This window comes from Theobroma cacao, chromosome 2, assembly GCF_053813885.1.
Source record: "Theobroma cacao isolate CCN51 chromosome 2, ASM5381388v1, whole genome shotgun sequence".
Taxonomy (NCBI): Eukaryota; Viridiplantae; Streptophyta; class Magnoliopsida; order Malvales; family Malvaceae; genus Theobroma; species Theobroma cacao.
The window spans coordinates 6,593,839-6,612,601 of record NC_142640.1 but is presented as its reverse complement, the minus strand read 5'-3'; the positions used below and the strand labels follow the sequence as shown (position 1 = coordinate 6,612,601).

General features: G+C 34.4%; 3 pseudogenes across 1 annotated transcript; all 3 read right to left on the bottom strand.

Moving 5' to 3' along the window:
* Positions 1 to 1,999: 1,999 nt before the first annotated feature.
* On the bottom strand, positions 2,000 to 4,313 carry LOC18608179 (L-type lectin-domain containing receptor kinase IX.1 pseudogene; annotated as a pseudogene).
* A 4,807-nt stretch (positions 4,314 to 9,120) lies between these two features.
* On the bottom strand, positions 9,121 to 11,806 carry LOC18608178 (L-type lectin-domain containing receptor kinase IX.1 pseudogene; annotated as a pseudogene).
* A 4,727-nt stretch (positions 11,807 to 16,533) lies between these two features.
* LOC18608176 (L-type lectin-domain containing receptor kinase IX.1 pseudogene) lies at positions 16,534 to 18,549 on the bottom strand (annotated as a pseudogene). The gene has a single exon (XR_016024746.1). The product of XR_016024746.1 is annotated as an L-type lectin-domain containing receptor kinase IX.1 pseudogene (transcript).
* Positions 18,550 to 18,763: the final 214 nt, after the last annotated feature.

Genomic DNA, 18,763 nt, shown 5'->3' with positions numbered 1-18,763 from the left:
ATTTAAAAATCAAAATAAGAAAATTCCCAATTTCTCCTCCCGGTTCAAGTTCAAAATTATGGTGCTAATAAATCAGAAAAGATTTCTTAAAAGTAGGATGTAACAGTAATATCTCATAAAGAATATTTGCTTTATAAAAATTAAACACTTAGTTTTATTGGCTATTGAATGAATGTCATCCAACAAATTCGTAGACAAAAGAAGTTATTGTATGAAAAAATGATCATGAGATACAACTTGAAACATGTAAACGTGGCCTATTAGTTGGATGAGACGAATTGAACTATGATAATTATCGAAAATGACTCTAAAAAAAATTATTGGGGGTGGGTGGGGGCTGCGGGGTCTTACAAGCCAACTTGGTACTCTATATACAACTATTGGCTACTGTCACCATTAATTTAGGTAGTGGGACGCCGATTATTTTCTTGTTAATTTGCATTGCCTTTCTTTCTAATGTGTAATAAAATCTAGTAAAAGAACCATAATCAACAATAGAAACCTTATATTCAATATTGAAAACCTTCCTCTTAAATTTTATCTTTTTGCAACAAAAGCAATAAAAGGGACCTTGAATATTAGTGAACACCTTCCTTCACATATAATTTGTTGTTAAGTTAACCCAAACCTCTTGTGTGGAATAAAAATTATACTGATCGATTTGTTTTACAATTTTCATAATTCCAAAAATGTAATAATTAAGTAGTATATATATTCGAATAAAATTATAATAAAAGAGTTGAATCTTTAATCTTAATTATGTATATATTATAGATATATAATCTAACCATAGCTTTAACAATTATAATGATTATAACCTATAATACACAGTATGTATCACCATGATTCTTGTTAGTCTCTGGTGATTGGCAAATTAATACATCGGGTTGCCTCCCAAAAGTGGATAATAATTGGAAACAAAGGACAACGGAATTGACTAACTTCAACTCGAAATTGATCAAGTAAGTTCAAACCTGGCGTATACTATGATTCATGCCTGGCTAAATAATTCCGTATATTGTAAGCAAAAACGATGGTCATTTTTTTCCCAGAAGTGAGGTTTGTTTGCTAAGTCTAAGCGTTTGGACAAAGTCCTCCTCGTGTCGTGAGCCCGGTAGACATTGAGTTGCGAGGTACGACTTTGACCAGAAGCTCGACTTTCACTATTACCCCACCCCTTTGCCTGGGTGAAGGTTGGTTTCACCAAAGCCTACCGACTCCAACCCACACTTCCGGGTGTTCAGCGGCCATTGCTCTGTTAAGCCAGCTTATGTTGTGAACCAAATCGAAATACTCCGTAACTTTTGTTCAGTAATAGGTAATTGAGATTGTCACCTGGGTGTTAGTGGTTTCTCAAGATCGCTTCCGGCTCTAGGCCTTTTTACTAGTTATCCGGCTCTAAGCTTCTTAGCTAGCTATTCCCTTTTCTTAAGTCGATCCAGTAGATGAGCCTCTTTAATTCTCAGAATCAAAGGGTTGAAGCTTTTTAGCTAGCTAGTCCCTTCTTAAGCCGGATCCAGTAGATGACCCTACTCAATTCTCAGAAATAATGGCTTTAGCTAGTCCCTTAAAGAGCCTTTTTACTAGTTTCTAGGATTGCTTCCAACCCTCCAGCTCTAACCTTTTTACTTCTAGTTCCGATTTAAGGTGTCCAAATGGATAAGCCTCTTATTCCCAGAATTACAAGCCCAAGCCATGGAGCTCGGCAATTTAAACAAGTTCCCAAGGCTTTATATGAGGAAAGATAAGTGTTTAATTATGAAGGATGTGGGTTTAATTCCATAAAAAGGAAAGGAAAAAGAAAAATGACTAGTATTAAACTGTCAGATACTTTATTGTTTTGATCTAATATATTTGTTTAATGACATTAAGGAAAAAAGAGTTTCAAAATGAACTTTCTTTTTAATGTAATGTTTCGATTTTGCACTAATCATTTAACTGTGTAGTTTTTGTAGATGGTAAGTTCAGCTTCCATATTGTAGTTTGAGCATTTGGGAAATTCGATAAATGCTGCAAGGATTAATCGTGAAAAATACAGTACAATTGACATTGTCAGCTTCCCAGAAATCATGAGTACAAAGGGATTGATTTTAGGAAGAGACAACATAAGCAATTGAAAAATTAACAAGAAATAAATAAAATGAATTTAAACTTGGCGAGCTGACAAAAGAGATGTAGATGCAGAAGAACTTGAAGATGTGGTAAATTGTGAGGAATTGGTACTACAAGTATAGCTTGAAAATTGGTTTTGCTGTCCTCCAGAATCAGTGCCACTGTAGGACAATGGAAATGCAGGAACGTTCAATGGAGGAGCATAATATGTAGGCACAGGCATCTTGGATGGGAGAATAGGCAATGGAGCTTCGAAATTGAGTACGTGAATGGCTTGCTGTATCGAAGGCCTAGAATTTTCATCTGGGTGTGCGCACCATAGTCCGATAATCAGCAGTTGCTCCATTTCCTGCTTAACAAATTCCCCACGTAACCTTGGGTCACATGCTTCAAGCAGGTTTCCTGTTCCATACAGCTCCCAAACCCTCTGCACCAAATTTACTTTACCTTCTCCGGCCTTTGGGTCGATCGGTTTTCTTCCGCAGGCGATCTCCAAAGCTACGACACCAAAACTGTACACATCTGATTGTTTGCTGGCCTTACCTGCTATGTGGCATTCCGGAGCCAGATAGCCCACTGTCCCAGCCAAAACAGTAGTTTGTGATCCTTTGGCATGGTCTACAAGCCTTGCTAGCCCGAAATCTCCAAGCTTGGCATTGAAATCAGAATCCAGCAAAACATTGCTTGATTTTATATCTCTATGAACCACACATTGTTCACACCCTTCGTGCAAGTATAGCAATCCGGAGGCCAATCCTTGAGCAATTTTGTACCTGACCTCCCATGTCAATAAGCTATTTTCATTAAAGAGGTGAGAATCTAAGCTGCCATTGGGCATGAACTCATAAACAAGCAGGAGCTCCTTTTTGTCATGGCACCAGCCGATGAGTTGCACTAGATTCCTGTGCCTCAATCGACTGATGATCTTTACCTCTGATGCGTATTCCTTTATCCCCTGTTTTGATCCGCTCGAGACCCTCTTGATAGCAACATAGTAGCTTGAATCCCTCAAAAATCCTTTATAAACCGCTCCAAACCCTCCCTGTCCTAGCTTCCCCACATCCTTAAAATTGTCAGTAGCGTGAGCTAATTCATTATATGAAAACTTCCTCGGTCCCGTTCCCCTTTCAAATTCATCTTCTATATCCTCATCAATGACATGACCCTCTTCTTCATCCTTCCCAAGTTTCTTTCTGTACAGACTAGCGAGCCAAACCAAAACCATTCCACCAACCAAAGCACCGGTAACTCCCAACCCTACTGCCAAACCTGTCCTGTTTTTCCCTCTTCTATTGCGGTTAAGATTGGGTTCCGGATCAGTTATATTATTATCAATTTCTAAGCTTGAAGTGAAAGCCCAAGAAGGAATTTGATGTAGAGAGGATGCATTTCCAGTAGCTGCAGAGAATCCGAAAGTAACCCGTTCAGGCAAGTAAAGCCGCAAATCAATAATGGAGTTCAGGTGCTGCATCACCTTAGTATTATTTCTAGATCCGGTGAAGGCAACGCTTAAATTTTGCGTACTAGAATCGTAACTAATCCAAGCTTCATTCGTTTTCCCTGCCATGATATCACCCCACCATGTTATATTAGTCATAGATTTCATAGAGTTGATATTAATGCCTACATGTTCATGCTCTGGATCCCAAGGGTTTTTATAAATATCGAACTCCACCGCGACAAATCTGTTGACTGTTGTGTTTAGTTCCATCCCATCACTTGCAAGGCCAAGAGTACCACCTTTCGTGACATTATCAGGAATTTTTGAACCTGCAGGTGCAAGAAAGAATGCAATCCCATCTCCATAAGCAGATCTGTTCTGCGAATCTATGACAAAGGTGAAACTGGTGCTGAAGTCCGTGAGATTTCCGGAAGCCTTGTCCCAGAGGTGCAACGTTTTGGAGTATGTGGCTCGACCAACGCTTGCGGTCATTAGAACGTCCCTCTGGTTTGTTGTAAGCTGAATGACTTCGTTTGCAGGGTAAGCTGATCTCTCATAAGTTATGTTGTTATCATTAGGATAGAAGCTTGTGAAGTTGAAGGATAAGGTGTTTGTGTATGGAGTGATCAGGCAAAAGAGAACGGTGATTGTCAAGAGCTTACAGAGGAGAGAGTTCATCAATAACTGAGGACTTACCATTTTCAAGCTGCAGATGGCCATACTTGGCAGGGAGGTTGTAGTTACTAAGTTCTCATTTTCACCTAAAAAAGGTCGTTATTGGTCAGAGTGCTTTGTCTCTTTCATTTGTCAACATTGTGATTTCTTGAATACCATGTCTAGTTTAGTTCATATCTTCTCAGGTTTAGTGCATCTTCTAGAAAGTCTAATTTAGTCTACAATATATTACAAGTCATTTTAATTATTTAATATATGATTAATTTTCATTGCAGCAAGTGGATGATACCCTCATTGTTCAAAGGTCCATCACGGTTTGCTGCCATTAATTAGAAGGCAAGATTTAAAAATTGGGTGTTCCCATTCGTCGACCTTGGTGTTTTTGTCCAATTATATGTAGAATGATCATTGTTTGAATGTTTTTCTCCTGTTTAATTGGTCAAAATTTTCAAAATAAAATCCAGTATCCCATATTACTTCCCAAAAATGTAGAGTTCTATAATCCGAAATTTAGTAGACTTTGAAACAATAAATTTGGATTTTGATAAAGGGATGTTATATGGTTGTTGGTTGGTGAATGGTAAAGATCTAATTAAGATTGGGAAGGAAATTTGAAAAAGAAGTATGAAATTTTGAAGCAGATATTTTCACATCCAATTTGATCCCATGGACTTTTTTTCATGAAGTTTTTACAGAATCTTAACGCAATGTAATTACAATCACAAATTTTTAATTGAATTCAAATGTATTTAATTAAAGTTAAGATTTTATAATTGTGATTAAATCATGTCAAAATTTTGTGGTAACTTTTAAAAATAGAGTCTGTCCCATCAAAATTCTTGTCACCATAGTGAAATGAAAATTTTTTAATAAGTTGATTAAATTAGCATAAATCACATATCAGTTGCATTTCAAATTTTCACTTTTTCAAGATTTAAGAATTTCAATTTAATAACTTTATCAAAGCTGACGTTATTTGGTATCAAAATGGAAAATTATCAACCCATAATGGAAATGGCTGTTATGATTGATTTTTGCTTTGAAAGAGGAACTCAACGGAAAAGAAGGATGCAGAATATGAAGAGAGATGTAGGTTTTCCAGATTCGAGATCAAAGCTTTCGACATTTTGAGCTTTCATAATTTTCGGGGCCAGGAATGAGGAAGGAGGCTGCAAAATGATGATTGTTAAGTCGAAACAATAGATATATACTATTATCACACTACTAGTATTACTATTCCGTTAGAGTGGTTGAAGATTAATTTCATTAGGATTCCCATTTAATCCCAGGAAGAGCTGGAAGACAGCTACACAATCCTCTCCACACGTTGCAGCGTGGAATAGGAAGGATTTGAAGTAGACTTAGTTATTCATGATTTCGACTCTTATTAACATCCTTGAACTATGTGAAATTTCGAATATCTTAATATTAATTATCTATTCTAATGCTCTCTTATATGAACACAAATATATATTTTATACTGATGTATAATTGAGTTCCTATCTCATTTATTTTACCTCCTTTTTAAGCTTATAATATTAAGTTTACTCTATTTATCATCCCATTCAAATTTTTATATTTAAATATTTTTTTGATATAGAAATTCTACAACTCTAACTAACTAAATACTCATCTCAATTTCCCCTCTCTTATTTCATGCCTTCCTTTTTTTAAAAATAAAAATTATTTTATATTCGCATAAATTTAAGTGTCTACAAGATGAATATTTATGATAATATTAACAGTCTAAAGTATCATTTGATTTCTATTTTTGTTATTTATTATTTCCTCTTTTAAAAAATAAAAAGCCCAATTGAATCAAAATTAATAATATCTTTGAAAAATAAAAAAAAATTAAAAGTCTAATCTTTTTTGGAGAACAATATGCATGATTTTAATTACTTTTACATAGAACATTAAGTGATATTGGGTTAATATAGACATTTATTCATTTTTAATCGCAAGGTTGATTTAATTTTCTATTATTTACTTCTATTATTAGTATATATATTTTTTAAGGAAAAATAAAATAGTAAAAAATTGTTAGTATAACTCAAACTAAATCTTAAAAAAATCAATTGATCCATTAATATCTATAACATATATAAAAAAAAATCTAAAGCTAGATCCATATTTGGCCACGTTATGATTTTATTAGGTTGTCACGTGATGAGTTACTAAAATAATAAAAAAAAATGTTGTGGGTCTTTGACCTTTTTGAAATGACCAATTAAATTCATTTAGTCGAATATTAAAATAAAGACAATAATTGAGATAAAAAAATAATTAAAAACATACAAAATGAAATTCAATGGCGTAAGCTAAAGTTCATAGACAAATTTTACTGCTCTCAAAGAATTGCCTGTCATAAGCTCACATCTCCCTGTACAGCTTACCTAATCTATGCTTTGAAATGGCTTTTGACATCTGTTTATTTAGCTTGAGGTTTGGTGCCTTCTATACCATTCTCCATCATTGCTAATCTGTGCTTTCAAATGACTTTTGTTTATTTGGCTCGAGGTATGTTGTCTTCTGTACCATTGTCTATCATTGCTTTCGTGTTTTGATATTGCATTCTTTCTTCAACCTCTTTTTGCTTTCTAGTTCTTTTTTCCTTTCTGCCAACTTGCGTTGTTTTTTGTTTACTTGTGGGGTTGTTGTTGTTGCTGATCAATCGGTGCTTATCTCGATATTTGAAACTTGGATGACCCAAATTCATAATTTCATTTTTGAAGTTTTAATTTTATACAAAATTTATTTTTTATTTAAAAAATTAAATATTTTTACTTTTTAAATAAAAAAAATCATACATCAATTACTTTATCATATTTGAATATATATAAAATTCATATTAAATTATAACCAATTAAAATTATTATTATATTTAATATTCGTGTGCAATGTACGAGTACATTTCTAATATCTTATAAAAAATAACCCATACTCGACTTGGAGTCTTGCACACGGTCAAGACCAAGTCTTTGTCCCAATGGCCAATTGCAATTTGCAAAGACTTTTTCAGTCTTGTATCAGGTCAATGGTCTCCACCAAACATAGGGAGCTGAGTTGGACCGACGTTAAAAGGTTTTTTTATTTGTTTTCCTTCCCCACCAATTTTTGGTAGAATCGTTAATGACAAAGTTGTCAGACGTTGCTTGATAATCAGAATTGGGGGAAAGCATAAGGCAGCCATCGGCGAATGATTGTCTTGGATACGGCTCTCATATCAATCACACACAAAGAAATCGTAATCCACAGCACTAAATATAGAAAATCAAATACTCATATCAAAAGTATTAAACATAATCATGATAAGGTCGTAATCGATTCGCATCTTTTCATGTCTTTTTGACTTAATACGAGCTTAATCAAGATCTCGGACTTATATGAATTGTATGATCTACTTAGATTAACAGGGTCACGAAAAACATATCTTCGTATTATAGTAACGACACTGCCAAAGATTGGCCTTCGACATTAATTTCTCACAGTGACACTAAGCCGCTGTCGGTAGCACTAATTGCCCATGGGCCATGGCCATGCAATATAATTCTTCAAAGAATTAGTAGCTTTGATTCTTTTCATTTTTTGGCCGAGATCTGATAATTCCTTTGGAGTATCAACTGTGCTCAACATCTTGTATCGCTCAATGTGGCAAGCATGCAAAAGTGTGAGAAATTGTATATCTTGTGTATTAATTAACTATATTTTTAGTAATAAATTATTATTAATTTAAAAATATTTTTCATAATAATTCATTAATCATTTAATAATATTTTATAATTTAGAATTAACATATTAATAATTTTTATAATTTATTTAAAATATTTATAATTTTTAATAATTTTAAATAATAATTTCACAAAATGTTTAAGGGTGTTTTCATTCAAAATTTCTTTCAATAGACCTATTATATATTGAAACTCTTCTCAATAATTGTTATTTACTATGTGTATTAAAGTCTATTTTTCAATAATTGTTTTGTTCTACTCTACACATAGAATTTTTTACAATTCATTCAAAGATAGAATAAGATTTCTTTGATAGAGACAAATAAACTCACATTTAAGTTCTCATTCTTCCTAAATATTGCCTCTTAAATTTTCTTCTATTTAATTTACTCCTCTCTATTTTCCGCCTTACTCTGCTGTTTACATTTTCCTCACATTTTTTTGTCTTACTTTCCTGTTTAGTTATTCTCTATAGTATATTTATCATCACCTGCTACAATACTTAATATTTCAAAAGCTGCTATAATTTTCTTCTCTTATATCTCGAACACATCTTTTTATTTATTTACAATATTACATTTTTCATATCACAAAACCCCTTGACAAAATTTAACATTTATCTTCGAAAAATCCTAAATTACTTATGATTTTAAATTTTCGATACGTCTTTTCGAATGGATTAAATTTTAAAAGTTTTCTAAAGTTGAAGGCATTAATTCGTTGAGCAACAAGAAAGTTAATTTAATCCCCTTTATAAAGGTCCCTTGTCTCTTCTGCACAAGAAATTCCTATATAAAGATTTTCAAGCAACAATCAATTCATGCGCCAATAAGGTATTGCGGCATAGTTTCCGTAGACTGTAAATAATGTAGCACCAAATCTGACTTTTACCCGCTTAAACAATTTTGTTCTAAAATGCATTTTCATTGCTACCATACGCTTTTATATTTCTAGTTTGCATGAAATTCAATAATGCCCCTGCTTTTATTCTTGTTCTAACTGTAAAATTGAAAACAATTCAGTCTTTAATGAATAAGCAAAACCAATATTCTTAAATCCGCTTTTGCTGTTGTCTCCTGGTCCTTCTTCCAAGTTCTAACTGGTTGAATACTAGTTACAGTTTGGCGGTTGACCCTCAGCTGCTCTGTTCGATTTATGACATATCAGTAAGTAGATTAAACTTTTATTAACCATCAAGGTAAACATTATAATCTGAAAACCATTACAAAACACAAGAACAACACTACTCTCTCCCTCAAGGTTGGGACACGAACCAACTACCTTTCTAAATGGGCTGGTCAATAGCTGCACAGAGCATTTACCATATGCCTAATCCAGCACGAATCAGTACGAAAAGAACAATACACAAATCGGAGAATTCTTGGATGCAACGAGGCATCAATGAAAATATGAATCAACGCTACAAATACATAGACTTAATTAACTACCAAGAACTCACAGAGCAAATACTTCCGGCTTTTACCTTGCGGCTTGATGTGCCATTCAGCCTAAATATTTTATGCAAAGGTCATTTTGTATTTGTAGCTGGAGTACCTGTTCCAACCTTCGAGGAATCACTAGTAGAACTAGTGCCTGAAAATTGGGCTTGGCTTCTGTTGGAGGCACTGATCTGGGATGAACTCGACGCAGAAGATCCAGCAATAGTGGCTTGATGTGCTGCAATGTAAGTTGGAACTGGCATATCCAGTGGCAGCACGGGCACTTGAGCTTTGAAACCAAGGATATCAACGACCTGCGTTATTGATGGGCGGGCAAAGTAGTTTGGATGAGCGCAAGCCAGCCCAACTAAGATCAAGCGTTCCATTTGTTCCTTGTCATAATTGTCAGACAACCGTGGGTCTGCTGCATCAAAAATACTCTCTCTCCCATACAGTTCCCAAACCCACTCCACAAGTTTAGTTTTGAGTCTCTTGCCATTTCTATCTATTACAGCAATAGCCTGCTTTCCAGTGGCTATTTCTAACGCAACAACCCCGAAGCTGTATACATCTGATTCCTTAATGGCTTTGAATGTCTCAAGACATTCTGGTGCTACATAGCCATCAGTCCCAAGCATAATCGTTGTTTGTGACCCTTGTCCATGCTCAACAAGTCTAGCCAGGCCAAAGTCACCTAACTTGGCATTGAAACTTAAATCCAGGAGAACATTACTTGATTTGATGTCTCGATGTAGCACACATTGTTCACATTCTTCGTGTAGATAGAACAATGCTGAGGCCAAGCCCATAGCAATTTTGTATCTCTTCTCCCATGTCAACAAGCATGGTTCTCTAAATAGGTGGTAGTCAAGGCTCTTATTTGGAAGAAATTCATAGACAATGAGGAACTCCTGATTGTCATGGCACCAACCGATGAGCTGGACTAAATTCCTGTGCCTCAACCTGCTAATAGTTTTCACTTCTGATGCATACTCTTTCACCCCTTGTTGAGATTGTGGAGTTGTCTTTTTGACAGCAATATTGCAATTCATGTCCCTCAAAAAGCCTAAATAAACCTTACCAAAACCTCCCTCCCCAAGCAGACCTTCATCAGCAAAATTACTGGTTGCAAATCTCAATTCCTTGCAGGAAAACTTCCTAGGTGCTGTCACCATTTCCGTTTCCACTTCCTTGCCCCTGTACTTTTCCCTCCAGCAGAAAAACCAAACCAGAGTCAAAACTAAAAGCAAAGCAAAAATGCCACCGGCAACCCCCAAAATAACCCATAGCCATGTCCTGCTCTTTTTTCTGGGGTTGTCTGCAGGACTTGTTGAATTCGTTGCTGCTGCAGGTGCTGGTGTTGGAGGATTGGTTTGATAGCTTTTATTTGTAGCAACTGGCAAGCTAGAGCTGAAATTCCAGGAATAAATAGTATGTATCTCAAACAAAGCCCCAGTGGTTCCTGAGAAGCCAAACGTAACCCATTCTGGTAAATATATGCTAAAATCCAATATAGTAGAAAGACTAGTTGAATTTTTAAGAGTATAATCATCGGTATCAAGCAAAACAACACTCAGGTTTTTTGTCGTCGAGTTGTAACTGATGAAAGCATCAACTTTTCCCCCATTTTCAGTATCACTCCACCACCATGGGCGAGAGGTAAGAGACTTCTGGACAGTGTTGAGATCAATGGCCACGTGATCTGACATCGCGTTATCCCAATTATTGGTAAACGTATCAAATTCCACTGCAACAAATCTATAGTTAATGTAGGTCGGATCGATATTTTCGAGCCCGAAGAGGCCGCCTCCTGAATAAGGTGGGATTTTTGACCCATTAGGAGCAAGGAAAAACGCAAACCCATCAGCCTTTGAACTATTCCTGAGGGAATCTATGACAAAAGAAAATTGAGTAGTGAAGTCTGCAAGTACGACCTTCCCGGATGAATTGTGCCAAAGGTGCATTGGTTTGTAATACGTGGCCCGACCACAACTTCCATTTAGACCCTTGTCCCTTAGGTTAAAGGTGAGTTGGATTCCGTTGTCTGATGGGGATGCATCACCTTCGTAAACTATTCCATGCACATTTGGGTCGAAGGCGGTGAAATTGAAATTGGTGTTATCATAGGTTGTTGCCTTTGAGAGAGGAAGTAAACCGAAAAGAAGGATGCAGAATATGAAGAGAGATGTAGGTTTTCCAGATTTGAGATAAAAGCTCTCAGCATTTTGAGCTTCCATAATTTACCAGGGTGAGGACTGAAGAAGGATGCTGCAAAGTGGTGATTGTTGGGTCTTCTTGTTCAAAACAATAAATATATAGTACTCCTATAGTATTATTCCATTTGAAATGAGGAAGGCCACTTGAGTGGTTTCACATTTCAAACACGTAACGTCATGGACTAAAGCATACGCACCGGACAAATAATACTTAATCTGGTTTCTTTTATTTCTTGAACTTTAAGGATGTACCTCTATATGTTTTGAATGATGGGATTACCTTGTTGATTCATTTTCCGATGAGATTCCCATTTAATCAAAAAAAAAAAAAAATGGGAAGACTCTAGACCAACAAAAAAGTAATCTTTTCCACGCATTTGAACGTGGAATCAGAATGATGGAAGTAGACTTAGCTGTTCATGATTTCGACTCTCATTAACATCCTTGAAGGTACATTAATTAATTATCTATTCTAATACTATACTACATAAACAAAAAACATTTATACTCGTATATAAAAAGGGAGGTTGAGTAATTGTGTTCCTATCTCATTTATTTTATCTCTTTCTTAAACATCTTTTGGTTTGTTTTGTTTTTTGTTTTGCTCTATTCTTGAACATCTAATACTAAGTTCACTCTATTTATCATCTGATTATTTCAATTTTGCTGATGTAGAAATTCTAAAACTCTAATTAACTTTATTAATAATCATCTCAATCTTCCCACTCTCTTATTTCAGGTCTTCATTTGTTTTAAAGTAAAATTTATTTTGTATCTGCATAAGATTAAGTGTCTACTAGACGGATATATATTAGAATATTAAAAACTTAAATTAACTATCATTTGATTGCTATTGTTAATATTTATTATTTGCTTTTGAAAGCAAAAAAAAATCTATTTGAATAAAAATAGATAAAATCTTTGAAATATAAAAATTTTAAAAATATAATCTCTTTTAGAGAACAATAATGCATGATTATAATACTTTTACATAGAATGATTATATTTGAAGTGAATTATATATATATATATATATATATATATATATAAATATTTATTTATTTTTAATCAAGATTGATTTAATTTGGTATAATATTCAAAAAAGTTCTTTAATTATTAAATTTTTTTAAAAAAATTTAATTTTTATTATGTTTAATTAAATATTTTTATTTTTCATTTTAAATAAAAAATAAACATTATTTAAAAATATAGATCTTCCTACTTGACTTGCACGGTGAAGACCAAGTCTTGGTCCAGTAGCGATCATGGCTGCTTTAACTAAGTGTTTTATAAAGAGTGGTCGCAATTTGCAAAGACCTTTTTAGTCTTGCATCAAGTCAAGGGTCCCCGTCAAAACTAGGGAGCAGAGTTGGGCCCTCGTTAGAAAGTATTTTTTATTGTTCTCCTATGTACCATTTTTTTATTTTGGTAAAATCGTTTATGAGCAAGTTTAAAATTTTAAAGTTTTCTACAGTTGAAGGCATTAATTAGTCAAGCAACAAGAAAGTTGATTTAATCTCATCTACAAAAGTCCCTTGTCTCTTCTGCACAAGAAATTAATTCCTATGTAAAGATTTCAAGCAACAATCGATTTATGCGCCCACTAATGTATTGTGGCATAATTTCCATAGAGAAATGCTGTCACTTAATTGTACCACCAAATCTATTTTTAGAAAGAGCAAAGATTGTGGGAGGTAAATTTGGTTACGCAAACTAATTAATCAATTTAACGCGGGACTGTAATAGTCAAAGTAGAAAAATATGGCTCACTTGCTCTAACTCCAGAAGCCATAGCTGCATTTGCTTGGCGGTGATCTACATAACTTGGTCAGCAAGCATTCCATTTGTGTAGTGGCAGAGTCCATACATAATTTCTCGTCTGCTACATCAAGCAGCCTTTTCTTCCCATATGAGTCCCACACCCAGGCTAGCATTGCGGCCCCGAGACCCTTCATATTTGGGCTCTGTTGATTCTCTACCGCATGCAATTTCCAATGCGACAAACTCCAAAGCTGTAAACATCTGATTCCCGTACTAGCTTTCCTGAAGAAACACACTCAGGAGCCATATAGCCCATAGTCCCGGCCAACAGAGTGGTTTGTGACCCCGTTCCATGATCGACTAGCCTAGCTAACCCGAAATCCCCAAGTTTAGCATTGAAACTAGAATCTAACATAACGTTGCTTGTTAATATTATTTCGACTCTTATGGGCATCCTTGAACGTAAGTGAAATTTTGAAAATCTTAATATTATTTATTCTAATGCTATATTATATAAACAAAAACATATCATTTATACTGATTTATAAAAAGCGAGGTTGACTAATTGAGTTCCTATCTTATTTATTTTCTCACTTTCCTTAGCATCTAATAATAAGTTTACTCCATTCATCATCCGATTAAAATTTTGTTATTTAAATATTTTCCTTATGTAAAAATTTTGAAACTTGAATTAACTAAATACTCTTCTCGATCTTCCCACTCTCTTATTTCATGCCTCCTTTTTTTTTAAAGTAAAATTTATTTTATATTCACATAAAATTAAGTGTCTACAAGATAGATATTTATTATAATATTAAAAACTTAAAGTATCATTTGATTGTTATTCTCACTATTTATTATTTTCTTTTTAAAATAAAAAATAAATAATATCTTTGAAAAGTAAAAAAATTTAAAAATATAATCTTTTTTGTAGAACAATAAGCATGATTTAAGTTACTTTTACGTAGGACATTATATAATATTTGAAGTCATATAGGGTTATAGAAAGGCATTTATTCATTTTTAATCAAGGTTGATTTAATTTTCTATTATATATTTTTATTATTAATATATAAATTTGATTAAAGAAAAATAAAATAGTAAAAGATTGTTAGTAAAAATCTTAAAAGCATTGGTTGATCCATTCAATAAAAGCATCATTCGACACAACTTATTACACGTTTTCTAGCAAGGTGTAAGAAAAGCGTCATTTTATTTCATAATAATAATAGTAATAATTATAAAAAAAGTAAATATTTTCTTCATTCTAAATTGAATATACTTTTTTTAAATGACACGAAATTTTAAAAATGTAACATTTTGTTCTTTATTTTGTAATTTTCGCTTTTAAAATTATATGTTAGAAGATTTCAACTAAAATCAGCCAAGGAAAGATAACACTGAAAAGATGTTCTCCAATTTGGAAAAATAAACATTATTTCAAAATATTTTAAAACAAAAATTTAATTGAAAACCGGAATATTAATAATAACAATTAATCATGTTGGCAAGCGTTGAACATGGACGCGGGGAAGACAAGATCTTCGTCTTCGAACTTGACTTGCAAACGGCAAGGCCAAATGTCTTTGGCCCAACGGCCAATCCTCGCTAGTACATGTGGAGGAGTGCTGGGTGGTTGCAATTTGCAAAGACTTTCTATCAAGCCAATGGTCTCCGTCAAAAATAGGGAGCATCTTCGGGCCCACGTTAAAAGGTTTTTATGTTTTTCTCCTTTGTAGCATTTGTTGGTAAAATCGTTTATGACCAAGTTGTCAGACTTTGCTTATAATTAATCAGAATTGGCATAGTTAAAAAAAATAGGGAAAGCATAAGGCGGCCATTGGAGATTGATTGTCTTAGTACTAATGTATACATGTTGGATATGGTATCACTAATTGCCCATGCAATCTAATTCTTATACACTTATTCCCTTTATCTTGTTTTAAATAAATGGTTTCAATAATGCTATACAAAAATGTAATTGGAACAACGAAACGTATATCATGTGAATAGTGGTAAAAATAACTTGAAGTAAGTGGTATAATTCATAGATTAAATTTACTTTAGAATGATTTAGAGAGTTTGATTTAATGATTCAAATATGAATGTAATTAGAAAATGTTTTTCTTAATATTTTCCTAAACTTCAAGGACATTTTTCGTCTTTTGCTTTTTACCCTTTCATTTTACTCGAGAACAAAACTCGATACATATTTCATGACCATCTATTAAAAAAATTCAATATTTTCAATAGCTATATAATAGGGTTTCAATTGTTATTCATTATGTACATTAAAACTCTTTCCTATAAGTGTTATTTAATAGATATAGTAAGACTTATATAAATTAATACTAAATGAATTATTTAATCGAAGTTATTAATTTATTGAATACTAATTTATAGAAGTTTTATGGTACTTTGACAAATTATTTTTTTAATAATTAATGTATAAATTAATAAAGTAATAATTTATTGATTAAATAATATCTCAATTAATTAATAAATTTTTATGATCCCAAAAGTATTAATTTAAAAAAATTTTAATATATATATAACACTTTTCAATAACTATTACTCATTATGTGCATTAAAACGTATTATTGAGTAATTAGTTCTTCTTGCTCTCTATATAGATTTTTGTTAATTTATTCAAGATGGAATAAGATTTCCTCGATAAAGGTAAATAAACTTTCACATTTAAGCTTTCTTCTACTTAACTCTTTTCCTTCCTATTCCCTGTCTTACTCTACCCTTATCTATTTTGTACATTTTCTTTGGCTCATTTTACTACTAATTCTCTACTCTTTGTTTATCATCACTTATCACATCACTCAATATTTTAGGAACTGTTCTAGTTTTTTTGTCAAGTCACCTCCAACACAATCTTTTTACTTATTAGTAAGATTAACTCTTCCTAGCTATCACAAGAAACTCTCAACAATATTCAGATTCTATCTTCAAAAAAAATTCTCAATGGCTTATGGTTTTATATTTTCCATTTGCATGTGCACTAAAATTTTTAGATTTAAAGTTTTCTAAAGTTGAGGGCATTAATTAGACAAGCAACAAGAAAGTTAATTTACTCTCCTTTACAAAAGTCCCTCATCTCTTCTGCACAAGAAATTCCTATGTAAAGATTTCAAGCAACAATCAATTCATCCGCCAATAATATAATGTGGCATAGTTTCCATGGAAAAATGCTGTCACGTAATTGTACCACCAAATCTAATTTTAGAAAGAGAAAAGAGAAAAGTTTGTGACAGGTAAATTTGGTTACACAAACTAATTAATCAATTTAACGCGGGACTGTTATAGTCAAAGTAGAAAAATATGGTTCACTTGCTCTAAGTCCAGTAGCCGTAGCTACATCATACATGGGAGTAGGCCTCGTACCTGGAAGATTTGGCAATGAAGCCTCAAAATTAAGGACCTGAATTGCCTGCCTTATCGAAGGTCTTAAATTGTGGTCTGGATGGACACACCACAGTCCAATCATTAGCAGGCATTCCATCTGTTTAGTATCAAAGTCCAGACACAATTTCTCGTCTGCCACATCAAGCAGCCTTTTCTTTCCATAAGAGTCCCACACCCAGGCCACCAATGCGGCCCGAGACTCTTCATATTTGGGCTCTATTGATCTTCTACCGCATGCAATTTCCAATGCGACAACTCCAAAGCTGTAAATATCTGATTCCTTACTAGCTTTTCCTGAAGAAACACATTCAGGTGCCATATAGCCCATAGTCCCGGCCAACAGAGTGGTTCGTGACCCCTTTCCATGATCGACTAACCTAGCTAACCCGAAATCCCCAAGTTTAGCATTGAAACTAGAATCTAACATAACGTTGCTAGTTTTTATATCCCTGTGTAGCACACAATGATCTCCTTCCTCATGTAGATAGAACAAAGCTGATGCTAAGCCCTGCACAATTTTAAATCTCACCTCCCAGGTCAATAAGCTTTTGCCTTTGAAAAGATGAGCATCTAGGCTGCCATTGGCCATGAACTCATAAACCAGTATCAGTTCCCCTTTTTCATGACACCAACCAATAAGCTTGACCAGATTCTTGTGCCTCAATCGGCTAATGATCGTCACTTCAGATGCATATTCCTTGATTCCTTGCTTAGAGGCCTTTGAAACCCTCTTAACAGCAACATAGGTATCCAACTCCCTTAAATACCCTCTATAAACTGCACCAAACCCTCCCTCTCCTAGTTTTAGTTCATCTTTGAACTTACTTGTCACTTTAACTAATTCTACGAGGGAAAATTTCTTAGGTCCAATTCCAGTTTGAAACCCACCGGCAAAGAAGACATCATTTATGTGATCATCTAATTTGTTGTCCTTGTGTCTTTTTCTCCTCGAAATGAACCAAATGAAACCTAGGCCAAGAATCAAAGCCCAAGCTCCAACGACTACCCCCACCACTAATCCTTTCATGTCCTTTCTTTCTTTCGAAGGGAAGAAATGTGGCGCAGAATCAGGGCTTGGTGCGACTACTCCAATGATAGATTGATTCCAATCAGTTGGACGCTCGCCAACAAAGTTACCCGGAGGATCATAGTTACAAACAACAAAAGTACCCCCATGACCGCATCCTACTTTTGCACATCCAAGACGAGTTGAAGTAGCCCAGATCACTTGAGTATAGTGGCCACACGTATGGCCTGAAGCACAGGTATTAGATTTCAAGTCATAATCGGTTTTCTCATCGATCCACATTTCCACAGCATCAGTTGCAGAAAGGTTACCGGTGCTCATTGCAAGATTCTCACCATAAGGCCCTCCTGAATGCAAAAGCTTGCAGTCATTACTCCTCTGGTTGGCATAGTCTATCGCATAGACTGCCACGCTATTGTCCCAAGTCATGGGCTGAACGCCAACAGCCGCACGAGCAGCGTTGTGAACGTTTAGGAAGGCTTGTGGTGAATCTTGCGAGTGAGTTGGACTTGGTGCATGCGCAGCTGTTGTAGTTGGAAAAACAACGATAGTTGCATTGCTAGATAACTGAATATTGGGGCTTGGTGCAAGTACTGCAATAACAGTACCTACCCTCTCATGATAACTTACTTTCTCTGGGAATGAATCTTTAGCACCCGTATGCGGGAATAGAGCTAAGCCGATCAAACAAAAGGTCAGTGAAATCTTTCTTAACTCCATTTCCATTTAATCGTGTACTAGCTCGCAGCTAGCATCAAAGGTTGCTTAAATTATTGGTAATATGAGTGGCAATTACGCCAATTCCAATGTTACGCGGTTTGAACTTAATCGGTCTTGGCGGGGAAGTCACGGTGTTCTCACGATTTCAAGACTAGAATAAATGTAAAGCCCACCAAACCCCAAAGAGAGTAATCCGACAAAGTTTCTCATGTCAAGAAATCAACAGA